We start from the raw sequence: 14,819 nt of genomic DNA on the forward strand, positions 1-14,819 counted from the left end.
TCTAGTATATGTGTTTTCCACTGTAGCAATCATGTTCTTACTTCTAAACTATTAAGAAAAGTACTGTGGGGGCGCCTGGGTGGCTCAGTCGGTTGAGCATCCAACTTCGGCTCAGGTCACGATCTCGCGACCGTGAGTTCGAGCCCCGCGTTGGGCTCTGGGCTGATGGCTCAGAGCCTGGAGCCTGCTTCCGATTCTGTGTCTCCCTCTCTCTCTGCCCCTCCCCCGTTCATGCTCTGTCTCTCTCTGTCTCAAAAATAAATAAACGTTAAAAAAAAATTAAATTAAAAAAAATTAAATTAAATTAAATTAAAAAAAAGAAAAGTACTGTGTACAATTGATTCAATTTAATCGTGATTGTTTACTAAAAATATAAGTTGACAGAAATTTACTTGTGTGTAGATGATTTTCAGTTATCTGAAAATAATATCTACATGGATTACTGACTATGGGATTTGTTTTCTTATCCTGTAAGTTTATATATGTATCCAACCTTTCCATAGTGACTTTTCTGCCTCCTATACAGTTACTACTATAGAGACCCCAACTATTCAAATATTGAGATAACATATAATAATGAAGAGAAAGGTAGTTAATTTTATGTAAATGTTTTGATGCTTGATATATAATACGTAAGAGTAAATACAAGTTTAAGTGGCTTAATTCTACCTGTGAAAAATAAGGGAAGAGATGTCCTACCTTTCCTTTTTTTTAGACATTTACTTTAGAAAATTTGTGGTTATTTTCCTTCCATCTCTTTAAAATGTATGTAAATCTTTTTAAAGGCTAAATAAGCCCCTTGTCATTTTTACAATCTGGGAATGTCTTTCTCTAGGACCTGGGAGTCCTCTCTGAAATGTAATCATTAAAGAAGATAGTACTCCTATATCCCAATTTCTGTGGGCAGGTAGGAGGAGCCCAACCTTGGCCAACTTGCAGAACTACCTCCTGTTATAAAGTAAGAATTTAATTTGTTTTGAGTAAATTCAATTAACTAACACAATTACTCATCTTAATTATCAGGTGAATTTAGAATGAACTATGTGTGACAAATGATGCTGTCAAATCCTCTTCCTTGAACAATAGTTATTGTTTACCTTGATAACACGTATGAAATGTGTTGTATCTGCTTGGCTGTGTAAGAGTGAGATTTCCTTCTGCCTTTGCAGTTTCTTAATGGATTTGCAGTTATGCTCATCATATTCTGGTGTAATGCTCATTCAATAAGTATTTTCTCTCCCACCTTTGTGGAAATGTTTTCCTGGGTTGGCAGAAGGTTTTGTTTATATATTTCCCCAGCAAAGATGAACACAGATATTATCCATTCATTGAACCATTCATTGTTTTTTGAAAGAGGGAGAGTCTGCGTGTGTATGTGTGTTGAGCACATGTTTTGGGAGGGCAAAGGAAGAGGGAGAGAGAGAATCCCAAGCAGGCTTACACTGCCAGCACAGAGTCCGATGCAGGGCTTAATCTCACCACTGTGAGAGTGTGACCTGAGCCAAAATCAAGAGTCAGAACCCTGAACCATTTATATTTTTAAAATGTTATTTGGGACACCTGGGTGGCTCAGCCAGGTAAGCATCTGACTCTTGATTTCGTCTCAGGTCATAATCTCACAGTTCATGGATTCAAGCCCTGTGTCAGGCTCTGCACTAATAGTGTAGAGCCTGCTTGGAATTCTCTCTTTTCCCCTCTCTGCCTCTGCTCATGCTGTCTTTCTCTCAAAATAAATAAGTAAAAGTTAAAAAAATAAAAAATATAAAGTATTACTTGAAAATTGCTCAAAAACTATTTTAAAATAAATGAAAATCTTTATACATGTACATATGTATTGAATCATTTGATAACTGTTATAAGTAAAAAACAGTTGAATATCAGCAATTTCATGTGTTACAACCTAAATTATGTGAGTATAAAGATATGTGTGGAAGAATCTACATTAAACTGTTAAATCAACTAGTTGGGAAAATATATTACATTTTCTTTTATGTATCTATCCTCATATTTTATATCTTGTTGCAATAAGCTTGTACTATGTTTTTTTCTTATTTTACAAAGAATAAATGATCAGGCAAAGATGTTGATTGCATTTGCAACGTCAATCAAGGCAGAGACACTTTCCCTTTTACATATATATGTGCATGTGTGTGTGTGTGTGTGTGTGTGTGTGTGTGTGTGTGTAAAATGATGTATACAACTTTTGGTTTATATCCTTAAATCCTGCTTGTCCTTCATTTCGTTTTTTTACTTTTTCCAGTGGCTGGGAAATGACAATAACTGGATATAGGAAATATCACTATCTATCATCTCTCTCTCTCTCTCTCTCTCTCTGTCTCTCTCTCTATCATCTATCTATCTATCTATCTATATATCTATCATCTATCTATCATCTACCTATAGTGCAGCATTATGGTAGGAATTATATATGTACACACATATATATGTGTATATATATAATGTATATGTAAAAGATATATATATAAAGATATATATTACAAGTTAGCCTGTGTAAATATGTGTTAAATGAAAAAACACATGAATGAATGAATGACCATAGCCAGAGAAGTTTTTTGAGAAATACTGAAGATTTAAAGAAGCTAAACTGGAATGGACTGACAGATGTTTGGAAGTAGAAAAACAGAAACAGTACAAATAAAAATATTTTTTGAAAAGTTTGGCCAATAATAAGGCAGGAAAAGTAGACTTTAATATCAGTTAAAAGAGACCTTTTGTATGGTAGACTCTAATAGTGGTTAAAAGAGATCTTTTTGTAGTTGCGAGTTCCTGGAGCAAGCACATTAACAGTATTTTTGGTAGCATAGACTTGAAGAGGCAGACAGGATAACTAAAAGCTGCAGATCACTGAGAAAGCAGGTCCTAGTCTTCAACTGGCTTGCACAGGATTCCTCTATTATTATGAAAAAGGAAAGCCTTCAGATGTAGGTCTGTTTGCATATTTGCTGGAGGATTGGGAGACTCTCTGCTGATGATGACTTTCTGTTTCTGTGAGGGATGGAGATGAGATAGGATGCATCTGTCTTTAATGCTGAAGTGGCTCTTGCTGAGCTTAATATCTGCACAAGCAGAGATGGTATTGTACATGCTTTCAAAGTTAAAACTTTTAGTTGCCATTTGCATGCCCAGCTAATAATTCCAAAGCCTAGTCATTTTGCCTGCTTGCCTAGGACAGATGATTTTTGTCCTTAGTTATTCATTGCCAAATAAACTCTGTGTGGACATCCCTGGAGCTGATTACAGGTCACCAGCCTATTTCCAACTTTTCCTCTTGGTGTGTTCCTGTTTGGTATCCATGGTTTTCTTCTCTCAATCAGAACCACCAAAAGGAGATGAGTTCTGGATTCCTTTTCTTCAAGAGTCTCTATATCTATTGGTGTTCAGTGAGGAAACTAGAAAAAAACAAAACAAACAAACAAAAAAAAAACAAAAAAAAACAACAACTCTAGCTGTTTCACACGGCAAATGGCTTAATAATGGGTATTAAAAAAACATTAAAAGGTCTGGGGAAGAAGAGGTTAGAGAAGCCACTGTAACATTTAGGAAACCAGAAAATTTTCAGATTATAAAAAATCATTGCCACAGATTTCACTGCCTTCTGCATTAAAGCAGGTGATTTCCTTGGAGGACACCAGGAAGCTGCTAGAAAAGCCTTGGTAATTGCCGTCCACAGCCATGAGAATAATAATTGCTCTTGCTTTTCCTATGCCTTCCAGAATTACACTAGTGCCTCTCATTGGCAGAATCTAACTAAGACCATACTGGCAGGAATTCTTGAAAATGTAGTCCCCAGGCTTCCAGCTCCTATGATAAAAGGAGACCAGAGAAGGAGAAAAATGGGGCAGAGCGGCCAACACAATTTCACTCAATCCAGCACATTTCTCAGCAAGATTACTCACATTCTTTCCCAGGGAGCAGTTCCCATTTGACCTACAGTAGGAGATGCTGAGTATGTGAATAAAACAGTACTAATTCAGGGAGACCCTAGTAGAAACTTATGCCTATAAGTTGAAACTAGTCAAGCATTAGAGGGCTAGGTTGATTTGCCTCTAGTTCCATTATCACAGCTCCTTAGCAGCAGCCCCAAAGGCATGGCAAATTAGTGTAGGAGTCATTTGTAGAGTTCCAAGCAGAAACTTAGTAATATATCTATGCTTCTCCTGACCCCCACCAAGTTGTTTGAAAGCCAAAATAGGGGGAAAGCAAGTATGAATTTCAGACACTAAACAGTTGCATTCGGAACAAGTTACACTTCTCCATCTCTAAAGGTAGCTCTGTTGCATGTAATAATTTAATGAAAACAGTTTGTAAGAAAGGCCAAAATAAAATCTTTATAGATGAGATTGCTTTGAAGATTCTGACCTAAAGCAACTTTGTGAACTAATACTGGTAAAGAAAGTAGAATTTTAAGAAAATTTGGGCAGATTGCAAACAGTATCTTTACTCAGAGTATTATACTAAGTAGTCCACAAGGAAGCATTACAGTTAAACTTAGTAGGGAAACTTTGGAAAAGCTCAGAACACTATAATAAAATCAGTGAGTTTTATGAAACCATGATCAACCTCTTCAATTTTATGAAATGTCAAGAATTTTTTATTTCTGTATTTAAATCTGGATGTCTTAGATATCCTGCCACTTACTTCTTCCACAAGAATATTGGCAAGCATACCAAATAACTATCTTGCCTTGTAGGAGCCTCATTTTATTTCTGTTTAGGGAAAAGTCCAGATTCTAAGAAGAAGATGGTGATCGTAACAGGACCATTAGTTGCTTAAATTGAAACTGATGTAAAAAGAAATGGAAGACTTAGAACATATTTTTTAGTTTTAAGAGAAACTGAATTTAAAGGTCATGCTTGGCAATGTTTGAACCTCTGTCTCAGTAAAATACACAATTTAAGACCTCTGAAATACAACACATACAGCTTTTAAAACATGGGAATGCCAAAATAAAAGTCTCTGAAATTCTCACCTTTTTTGTTTTCACAGTGGAATAAATTTCCCATTTGTTTGTACTCTGCAGCCTAAGAAATGTGAAAATCTGGTTTTTAATAAAACATTACTTCTAAACTTATTAATGTAAAAGGTACTTTCTCAAAAATTGAGAATTTCTTTATTAGTTAACTGTCCTAAAACCTTCTGTAAGAGATTTTATAATTTAAAATCAAAAGCAATTTAACCTGATATATATATACCATAATCATATGATTATATATCTTATTTATGTATGCATTGCCCATTTTATTTAAAAATATTTAGCGACAACAGTGACTAATTTAATTGCAAAATATTTTAATTTTGTGCAAAATGCATAAATCAAAGGAAATGCATATTATTCGTTTCTGTGAGGTAACCATGACCATGAAAAGACAAGCTGCTTAACCCAGAAGAGATTTCTAATTTCATCTAATGGTAGTATATATTTCTTTCAGCAAAACTATGTAGAATTAAATAAGTTTTAACTGAGGTTAGAAAATCTAAGTTAAATTGAAATTAAATATTAAAATTCAGTAAAATGGTGAAGCCTTGGAGTGCTTTGCCAAGTAAAATGAACACAGCATTTAGAAGCGTTTGAATATTTCATGACTTAACAAAAATGAGGAGGCTAATCTGGCTTGAGGAATGGACTCTCTCATTGGAGGAAGTAACAATTAAAATAACCAGATATGTGCAAGCTTGATCTTTCTTTCAAGCCTTTATAGAATTTTCTGCGTGTGTCCTTCAGTTAGTAATTCTTTTATATTATTCTCCAATTTATATATCAATTTGTATGAAATCTCTACTGATTAAGTAAACTCTTATGGGCCAGAACAAGATTTCATACTTCTTTATAATTTTCAATTGTGCATGGCACAGTGCATATTATAGGCATGCAATAAACATTGCTGTTGGCATGGTTGATTATGATAATGATGATGTTGGACAGGTAGATTAAGACATTGTTGGATAATTGCTTGGATGCCAATCTGGTAACTTTAGATACAACTTTTTATTATTATTATCTAAGGTTAGAAAAGAGTTATGGAAAGTTTATGTGATGATCAAAAATTTAAGGAAGATTCTATAGTCACATGCATAATGGTATCAAGTGTGGTGGGGAAAAGAAAATCTGTTGCAAGAAATTCAATTAAAAAATGTACAGAGTAAGGGCTCCTGGGTGGCCCTGTCCAACTTTGGCTCGGGTCATTACCTCACAGTTCGTGAGTTTGAGCCCCGCACTGGGCTCGGGGTTGTCAGCACAGAGCCTGCTTTGGATCCTCTGTCCACCCCCCTCTCTGCCCCTCCGCCACCCACATTCTCTCTCTAAAAAATAAATAAACATTAAAAAAATGTACAGAGTATTTGCCAGAGGAAGAGTAAAACTAGTATTTCAGGTATTTTAGTACATCAGAAATGAATTAATAAGGACTTGAACCTCAGTGACATTCATGGCAATGAAAATAAAGCAGCGGATAATTTAAATCATGACTCCAGACTTGAAATCACAATGTTGATGTGATCAGGATTCCCACATCCCTAATATATCAGGGCTATTGTTACATTTTCTATATGGCAAACAATATAGAATATATATGTGTGTCTGCCTCCTAATCACTAATGGTTTTCTCACCTTCAAATGTAGTACAGTTAGAACATATGTGGTTTACAAATAGATATTCTTTTGTCTCTTAAACTTAATCTGAACTAGAGCATGAGATGTATTAGGCAAACTGCTTTGTAACACTTTTATGCTAGGCCTGCAACCTTGGTGTCTTAGCATACTTTGTGTTACCACCCTGACTGAGAAAAACAAGAGGAGATGGGTGGGTAGGGGGAGATGTGAAGGGATCCATTTCCCTATGGCATCTGCCAGAGATGGCCTAAGATTTTGCTTGCTCTATCCTTTGATCTCAAACTCTTTCTAACCTTTTTTGCATTTCAAGTAGAACATCAACTCCCAGTTTACAGACATTACCAAGATCAGTGTGATCACATCAGTCACTCTCAAAAATTCTCTGGTGCTTCCCTGTTGCCCTCGATAGGGAATGGAATGTGGAAATGGGAAAATGATCTAAACCCCATTTATTCTATAGTTTCTTACTTCTTATTCTGTTATATATAACCATCATAGATTTTTCAACTTTTGTGTAGTACTTGTAATTCTTAATACAATTTTAAATTAAGCAACTTAAAACGTTGGCAGTTTTATTTCATAACCCCCAATGATGGGTTCAGGACATGCTACCCCATCATGGCTCCTTGGTATATTAAGCATTTTAAGCTAAAGTAGTTTGAGAGAATAACAGTGGCAGGAAAGTCTCCCATCCTCCCTCCACCCTTCTCCTCTGAAACAGATCATAAAACCCTCATGTGAGAGTCATCATCCCTATATCCAGAGGAAAGCAGCCTCCAAAAACAAAGCGATGCCAGGAAGAATCTGGATAAACAGGCCTTGCTCAGTTTTCTCTAGTTTACAACCCTTAGCTCATACTCCTTGATCTATCATATTTCTGCACAACTGCCCACTCTTCATGAAACCTACCATAAAATACTAAGATCTAACTGTTTCTTCAGGTCTTCATTTCCTTATGAAGGCTCCATGTCACATAAAACTTACATTAAAGAAATGTGGATACTTTTTTCCTACAAACATGCCTTTGTCAATTTAATTTTCTGTTTCAGGCAAGAACTCTTAAGGAAGTTGAGTAAAACTTTGCCCTCCCCAACACTGACATAAAAAATATACCAATTTACTTAGTATAAAAGAGAGTATCCATGGGTTCATGGGTGACTCAGTTAAGTGTCTGACTCTTGATCTGGGCTCAGGTCATGATCTCATGGTTTGTGAGTTTGAGCCCTGGGTAGGGCTTTGCACTGACATCATGGAGCCTGCTTGGGATTCTCTCTCTCCCTCTCCCTTTCCCTATGCCCCTCCCCTGCTAATGTGCTCTTTCTTTCTCTCAAAATAAATCTTAAAAAACTTTAAAAGAGAGTATCTATAAAAATGTGTATATTAAAAAATACCTTTATAATAACCTTAAATAATTTTGTTATTCTTTAGAGATGCATGAACCACACTTTGGGAGCTTAGCATTAGAGGCCAGAATTTATCATGAAAGAATTTCAAAGACAGAAACATTGAAATCTTGGTAACTGAGTCTGGGTAAGAAGGGCACAGTTAGTACAGTAGTTAACTGCTAATATTTAAGTGTTGAAATTAACGGGGTGATTGGAAAGGAAGCTAGTTGGTTGAGAAAAAAGAATAAAAGTTATTTTTAATAAATTTGTCATAATCATGAGAAAAGTGAAAATAGCAAGTATATCACCAAAGATTGTAAACTGATATTTATATAAACAATGAGAATAGAGATATAGATTTAGGATTGATTGCCCTCTATTTGAGATCTGATAAGCCAAGAAAGGAAGTTTTAGTTCTCTTTCGTGGAAAGAATAAAGAGAAAAACAGAACACACATATTTCATAATGTGGTATATGTATTCCTGGAAAACCTTATATTCTGCCAAATTGTATGCAACAAATAAGTCTTACATGAAAGATAGAATTGGGGCCAAACCCATCAAACTCTGCAACTTTGTAACCAGAGCAGTAACACAATAAAAAAACAATTCTAAATTTAACACTGACAGATTTTTAAAAAGGCAAATTCCTAATAAATTAATAAATTGTACCATAAAAATGATTTTATAAAACAAACAATAAAGGAAAAAGCTTGATGGAAGGTGTGTAAAGAAAGATGTGGAGGCACCTGGGTGGCTCAGTGGGTTAAGCATCTGACTTTGACTCAGGTCATGATCTCACAGTTTGTGAGTTTGAGCCCTACATCAGGCTTTGCGTTGACAGTGCAGAGCCAGCTTGTAATTCTCTGTCTCTCTACCTCTCTGCCCTTCCCCACTTCTACTTTTTTTTTAATCTCTCTCAATACAAATAAATGAACTTAAAAAAAAAGAGTAGGAATAGTCTCTTTCATAACCTCAGTATTTAAGAAAAAATAAAGGAAAGATGTGGAGTTACACAGACGAGAAAATTATAAGGATTGGTGAGAAGTAGGTAGTAAAGACTACGCAAGGCGCCAAACTGAGCCAAGACAAAGAACATGTGGTGACATGGTTAAATGCCCCTCTGTGGCTTGCTATAATTTAGCTGCATGTGGTAGACAGAATAATGCCCCCCCCATATCCATATCTTCATCTCTAAAACCTGTAAATATATTAGCTCATGTGGCAAAATGGCAGTCCTTACATGTAAAGCCTTTGACATTGAGAGATTGTCCTAGATTATCTGGGTACCCTCCATCTAATGACATAGGTCCTTAAAAGCAGAGATTCTTCCCTGGCTGTGGTTACAGGGAAATGTGAATGTTAAAGAAGTTCAGAGAGATACTTTGCTGGCTTTCAAGTTTGAGTGAGGGGACCTCAAGGCAAGAAGTGTGGGCAGCCTGTAGGAATTGGGAAAGTCAAAGGAGCAGATTCTCCTCCAGAACCTATGGAAAGGAATGCAGCTCTGCAGACACTTTGATCTTGGTCCAGTGAGATAAAGAGCTGCGTCAGACTCCTACTGCAGCTAGTCCTGCTACTATTAATGCTGCTACTACTACTGCTATTACTACTTTCAATCTGTAAGGGTAAATTTGTGTTTTATGCCACTAAGTTTGTGATAACTTATTAAGCAGAAATAGAAAACTAATACAACATGTTTCTGTATTTTATGCTTTGTTCTCAACTGTTATTAGTGGTGCCAGAAAATAGAATAGGCTAGAAAAAGTCATGCATCATCCCATGTGAATTTTATGTCATATTCACTTTACACTAATTTATACTAAGAGCATATAAAGTCATTTGTACTATAGAAACATGTGAAAGCAGAAAAGGCCATTCTCAAAACTGGTATTTGGAGAAAGTATTTAAAAAACAGCTGAAAAAAAGTGAAGCAAGGTACAAAAGGCAGGGCAAATGGAACATAAAAGTAGAATCAAATCTTATCCAGGATGGCCTACAGGATAAGGGTTTTGTGATTGTATGAGTAGAGAATTCTATCAATGTTGAGTGGTCATGGAGAGATTCTTCAGGTATTTTGTCTTATCACTAGGGTTGTCAGATAAAATACAGATTACCCAGTTAAATTTGGATTTCAGATAAGCAGCTCATAATTTTTGTTTGAGTATAAGTATGTCCCATACAGTATTTGGAACATGCTTATACTAAAAAGTTATTCATTGTTAACCTTAAATTCATTTACCTAAGTGTTCTGTATTTTTATTTGCTTAGTCTGGCAACCCTACTTGTTTTTAACATTCTTAAATTTAAGACATTTTTATTATTAATGTATCAAGAATCCTAAGAATCTTTCAGGTTAGGTATTTACTGTTTCACTTTAAAATCTCTTGCTAAATTCGTGATGTATCTTATTTGGCATCTTAAAATCATGGAAATAGGCATAAGCTTTTCTCATGAATATTTTTCCGTATATTTAACATTTATATCTAATTGGTCAATTGATATTTACATTTAATTGTCTAATCGATAGTGCATGTATGTCTGTGTTTTTATGAACTGTTTCTGGCAAACTAAAATTGAATCTATGATAGTGAAAACATTGAATGAGAACATTCATTCTGTAATGTGTTGTTTTATGAGGGTAAAGCAAATTTGTTGAATTTGTGTTGTGTAAGGCAGCATGTATTTGAAAATTAGATGCGCAGTGGAGCAGGTTTGCATGTTTCTATGTAGTGTGTGGAATTTGTAAGGCTTTCAAAAAGAGCCTGATGCTGACAGAGTTTTCAGCCATGACTTTACACTACATATGATCTTCAACTTGAATTGTTTTCCAATCACTTAAAGTGTCCAAAGAATTTTATTCCAAAATTCCAATTATTTGAATTTTTTTCTTCGTGTTTCTATTTATTTTTTCAGTTTATTTATTTATTTATTTATATCTAGAAAGAGAAAGAGAGAGAGAGTAGGGGAGGAGCAGAGAGAGAAAGGGAGAGAATCCCAAGCAGGCTCCACACTGTCAGCGCAGAACCCATTGCGGGGCTCGAACTCATGAACTGTGAGATCATGACCTGAGCTGAGATCAAGAGTCAGACGCTTAACAGACTGGACCAACCAGGTGCCCCAATTTTTAAAACTTATTTTAAAAATTTTTCTTTTTTCTCTATACTTTCTCCACACATGTAAATATATCTAGACTTTTAAACCTTTTCTGAAATCTATATTTCAATTTATATGGATCAAGAACTGTGTACATATTATGAACTGATTAGGGTTTAATGACTTCACCAACTGAGGAAAAAAGTACCAGGAAAACCAGAAATAAAATTATCAGTATTCCTTATAATTTCCAAATGCATTTACGCAAAAATTTCTGGCCATAAACTTCTTCAAATAAACTAAGCTTTCAGGTAAGTCTGAATAAATTTACTCTGAGGTTTATATCATAGGCATGTAAATGACAAGAAATGCACTCTGTATGACAAGGTGGCACAACGGATGGAAAATTTTAGTCAAAAATTATACACAGGAGATTTTCTTCTATGTAAATGATCCATATATTCATCTGTCGATGGCCAAAATTTGTCTCCAAATTGAAGATTAAAATTAGAGGAACTTCTGAAATAGGACTTCTAAAAATATATATGTAAATTAGCAGGACAATTTCTTTTAACCAACTGTACATGCAGCTTGCCTGATTCATTCTGGCTATTAAAAAAAGAAAAGGTGAAGAACATGCATACAACTTTGTGGTATTTCATATGCATTCTTCCTTTTCCTTTTTTCAGATTTGCAGTTTTATTATTTTATACATTGTCATATATACAAATTAAATACAAAGCATAAGGACCCTTAATGATAAGCTTTTCAGCATTGTAATCTTGCAGAAATACTTTCATATAATATTTGACAGCAAGTTGAACAACACCCCTCTCTGACTTATGAAAACACAGCGTCAATGGAGTACAGGCTTAATTACAAAGGGCATTATTTCCCAGGAGCTATGAAGGATTAAACAATATCTCAATTTGTGGCATTCTATTTGGTATCATATTACTTTGAACTGTCTAAGGTTTCTTTTGAAAAAAAAAAGAGAGAAAAAGAATTGCAATCCTTTATATCATGGCTACCAACATCTGTAGGAGTTGCTGTATTACATAGTCAATAGCAGCTATATTTAAAGGCAGAAAAATGATTTTGTGTGTGTTTATATTTTATATGTTGTGACAATTTTTTCAACAAAAAGTCCCTTTGTACTTTTATCTTATAAATGGACTGTATTGCTTCATAAACGAAAGTATTCTCTCAAGTCATATTTAAGGAAGCAAAGATTTCCAACTATAAATAGTCACAGCTTTAAAACAGATGTTTTTCAAATTTCACTTGTATTTGGTTGGTTCCATTTTCAGGGATACATTTTCACTTGTATTAAATGTTGGAAATCATGGTTTCATTCCAAGTAGAGTCTGAAACAGAACTAAAGATATAAAATAAGAAGATGACCTATATTTCCAAATATTTTGGAATTATAGTTTAGATTCCAGAACCCATTTATTTATTCCTTTTCCCCTTCCCTTGCCACATGTTACCAAAAGTAGCATAACATCCAGGAAGGAATAAAGGCTTTTGAATCAAAAACATCTAGGTTTGAGTAGGGGTTTATTTTTGGCAAGTTCCTTGCCATCACTGAGCTCTGTTTACCTTTGTAAAGTAGGGATAATGATAGTGTGCTATTGTTCGGAGCAGCCCTCCATAAGTTTTTTCATATTTGTGTATGGTCTGGGTTTTCTGAACAAAACTCACTGGAAAACTTCATTAAAAGGATGATTACTAGCAAACATAGTTTGAAAGCTGGAGATGGTGTATTGTTCCAATTACTTAGAGACATATTTCCCCTGAGGCCATTTGCTGTTCCAGCTTTGGTAGGTTGGGACTTTTCTCTGCCTTCTCAGGAAAAGATTTATTTACATTCCTGCTTAAAGCCTTCTCTCTCTATTTCTCTCTCTCTCTCTCTCTCTCTCTCTCTATACAAGGTAAGGAGGGACAGATATGTCAACTGTCCCATACAACTTAAGAATCTCATAAATTCAGGATTCCTACTATGTGGTACAAGCACACAATAACATTAGGCTCTTACCATGTTGCTCATTGGAGATTGGAGTTTGGAGACCTAGTGCCGAGATGCTCTGTTTTTGTTTGTTTGTTTGTTTGTTTGTTTTAATGTTTATTTATTTTTGAGAGAGTGAGAGAGAGAGCAGGATCGGGGATAGGGCAGAGACAGGGGGAGACACAGAATCTGAAGCAGGCTCCAGGCTCTGAGCTGTCAGAACAGAGGCCAGTGTGGGGCTCAAACTCACAAACCATGAGATCATGACCTGAGCTGAAGTGAGATGCTTAACCAACTGAGCCACTCAGGCATCCCCCAGGATACTCTGTTTGTAATAATGATCTGTTCTCTGATCCAGAAACCTTATGTGTCCTATTAGAACCTGCATCTATCTACCTACTTATCTTTATCTATAATAATATATTACATAAAAAAGAATATTCCTACCTAAGAGAACCTCTTGGGTTAGAATTTGTTCAATGACGATGTTCCCAGCCTTAGAAGATGATGCATGTTTCTATTTCTAGTATGGGCTTAGATAGACTAGTCCCCCTTTCCTCTAGTTAATTTAGAGGTAGGCTAAATAACCAAAGATATCAAAGGAAAACATAGCCAAGTCAATCGTAGTTCTATGAATGATTTTCCTCATAAATAAGAAAGTGCCATATTACAAGAATCCCTTTTCTCTCCTGATTATTTGCATCTTGGAGCTTGTCTTATGAGGATATGATATATGGAGAAGCAGCAGACACGTTGTGACCATTAGAAGCAAATGTGAAGAAGGGAACCAGCAGACTGGGGATGGAAGAATAGAAGAATGTCATATCAGTGAGCAAAATAGCAAAATAGTGTTCTGGACAACATCTGTAAGCTGCTGACTCAACCCTGAACTCATGCCTTTGGATTTTCTATTGAATATAAAATAAGTGCCCCTACAATTCAAACAAGCTCTTGTTATTTTCACTTATTTAGAACTAAGTGGTACAAGAATCTAGGAAGTGTGAAGCTTAAATGAAATGAGAAATAAGTAACTAGAATAGAACCTAGTAGAAGATTAGCTAAGAAAAGAAAAAAATGCTGCTGCTGCTGATACTACTACTGAAGGGGATTATCCCAGGTCTGAGCCCCTGGAGGCCTATTGTAAAAGTGTCTATATCATAGACCTGGGGATCTAGTTTGGGAGTGTTTGTGAAAGATGGTTATTTAATCACGAAGACAGGAATGATGGGGCATGTTGGTAAATGGCAGGAACATCAGGATAAAATATAAAAGGCGTTAATATTTAATTAGAGCATCTATCCTCAAACAGGAATGCTTTAAACTCTTCTAATAATTATTTAGAAGTCCAAGAAGTTTTGCTTATATGAGTTGTCTATATCAATATTTACTGTATTAGAATTTAAAATTGAGAAATTTGGGGGGGCACCTGTGTGGCTCAGTCAGTTAAACATCAGACTTCGGCTCAGGTCATGATCTCACGGTTTGTGAATTGGAGCCCCTGGTTGGCTCTATGCTGACAGCTCAGAGCCTGGAGACTGCTTCAGATTCTGTGTCTCCCTCTCTCTCTGCCCCTCCCCTGCTCATGCTCTGCCTTTCTCTCTTTCAAAAATAAGTAAACATTAAAAAAAAATTTTAACTGAGAAATTTTAAAAATGAAATTTGTTGAGTGCTTCATTTTAACTTTATTTAAAAACATATTTTAT

At 35.4% G+C, this 14,819-nt stretch overlaps 1 long non-coding RNA gene across 1 annotated transcript in view; it reads left to right on the plus strand.

The window, feature by feature from the left end:
• The first annotated feature begins 342 nt into the window (after positions 1 to 342).
• Positions 343 to 14,819, plus strand: part of LOC131509938 (uncharacterized) — a 106,676-nt gene continuing 92,199 nt past the window's right edge. The window contains exon 1 of the long non-coding RNA XR_009260798.1: positions 343 to 958. This is a non-coding gene — a long non-coding RNA (uncharacterized LOC131509938). The remainder of the gene's footprint in view (positions 959 to 14,819) is intronic.

Source organism: Neofelis nebulosa, chromosome 1, assembly GCF_028018385.1.
Source record: "Neofelis nebulosa isolate mNeoNeb1 chromosome 1, mNeoNeb1.pri, whole genome shotgun sequence".
In the NCBI taxonomy this organism is placed as follows: Eukaryota; Metazoa; Chordata; class Mammalia; order Carnivora; family Felidae; genus Neofelis; species Neofelis nebulosa.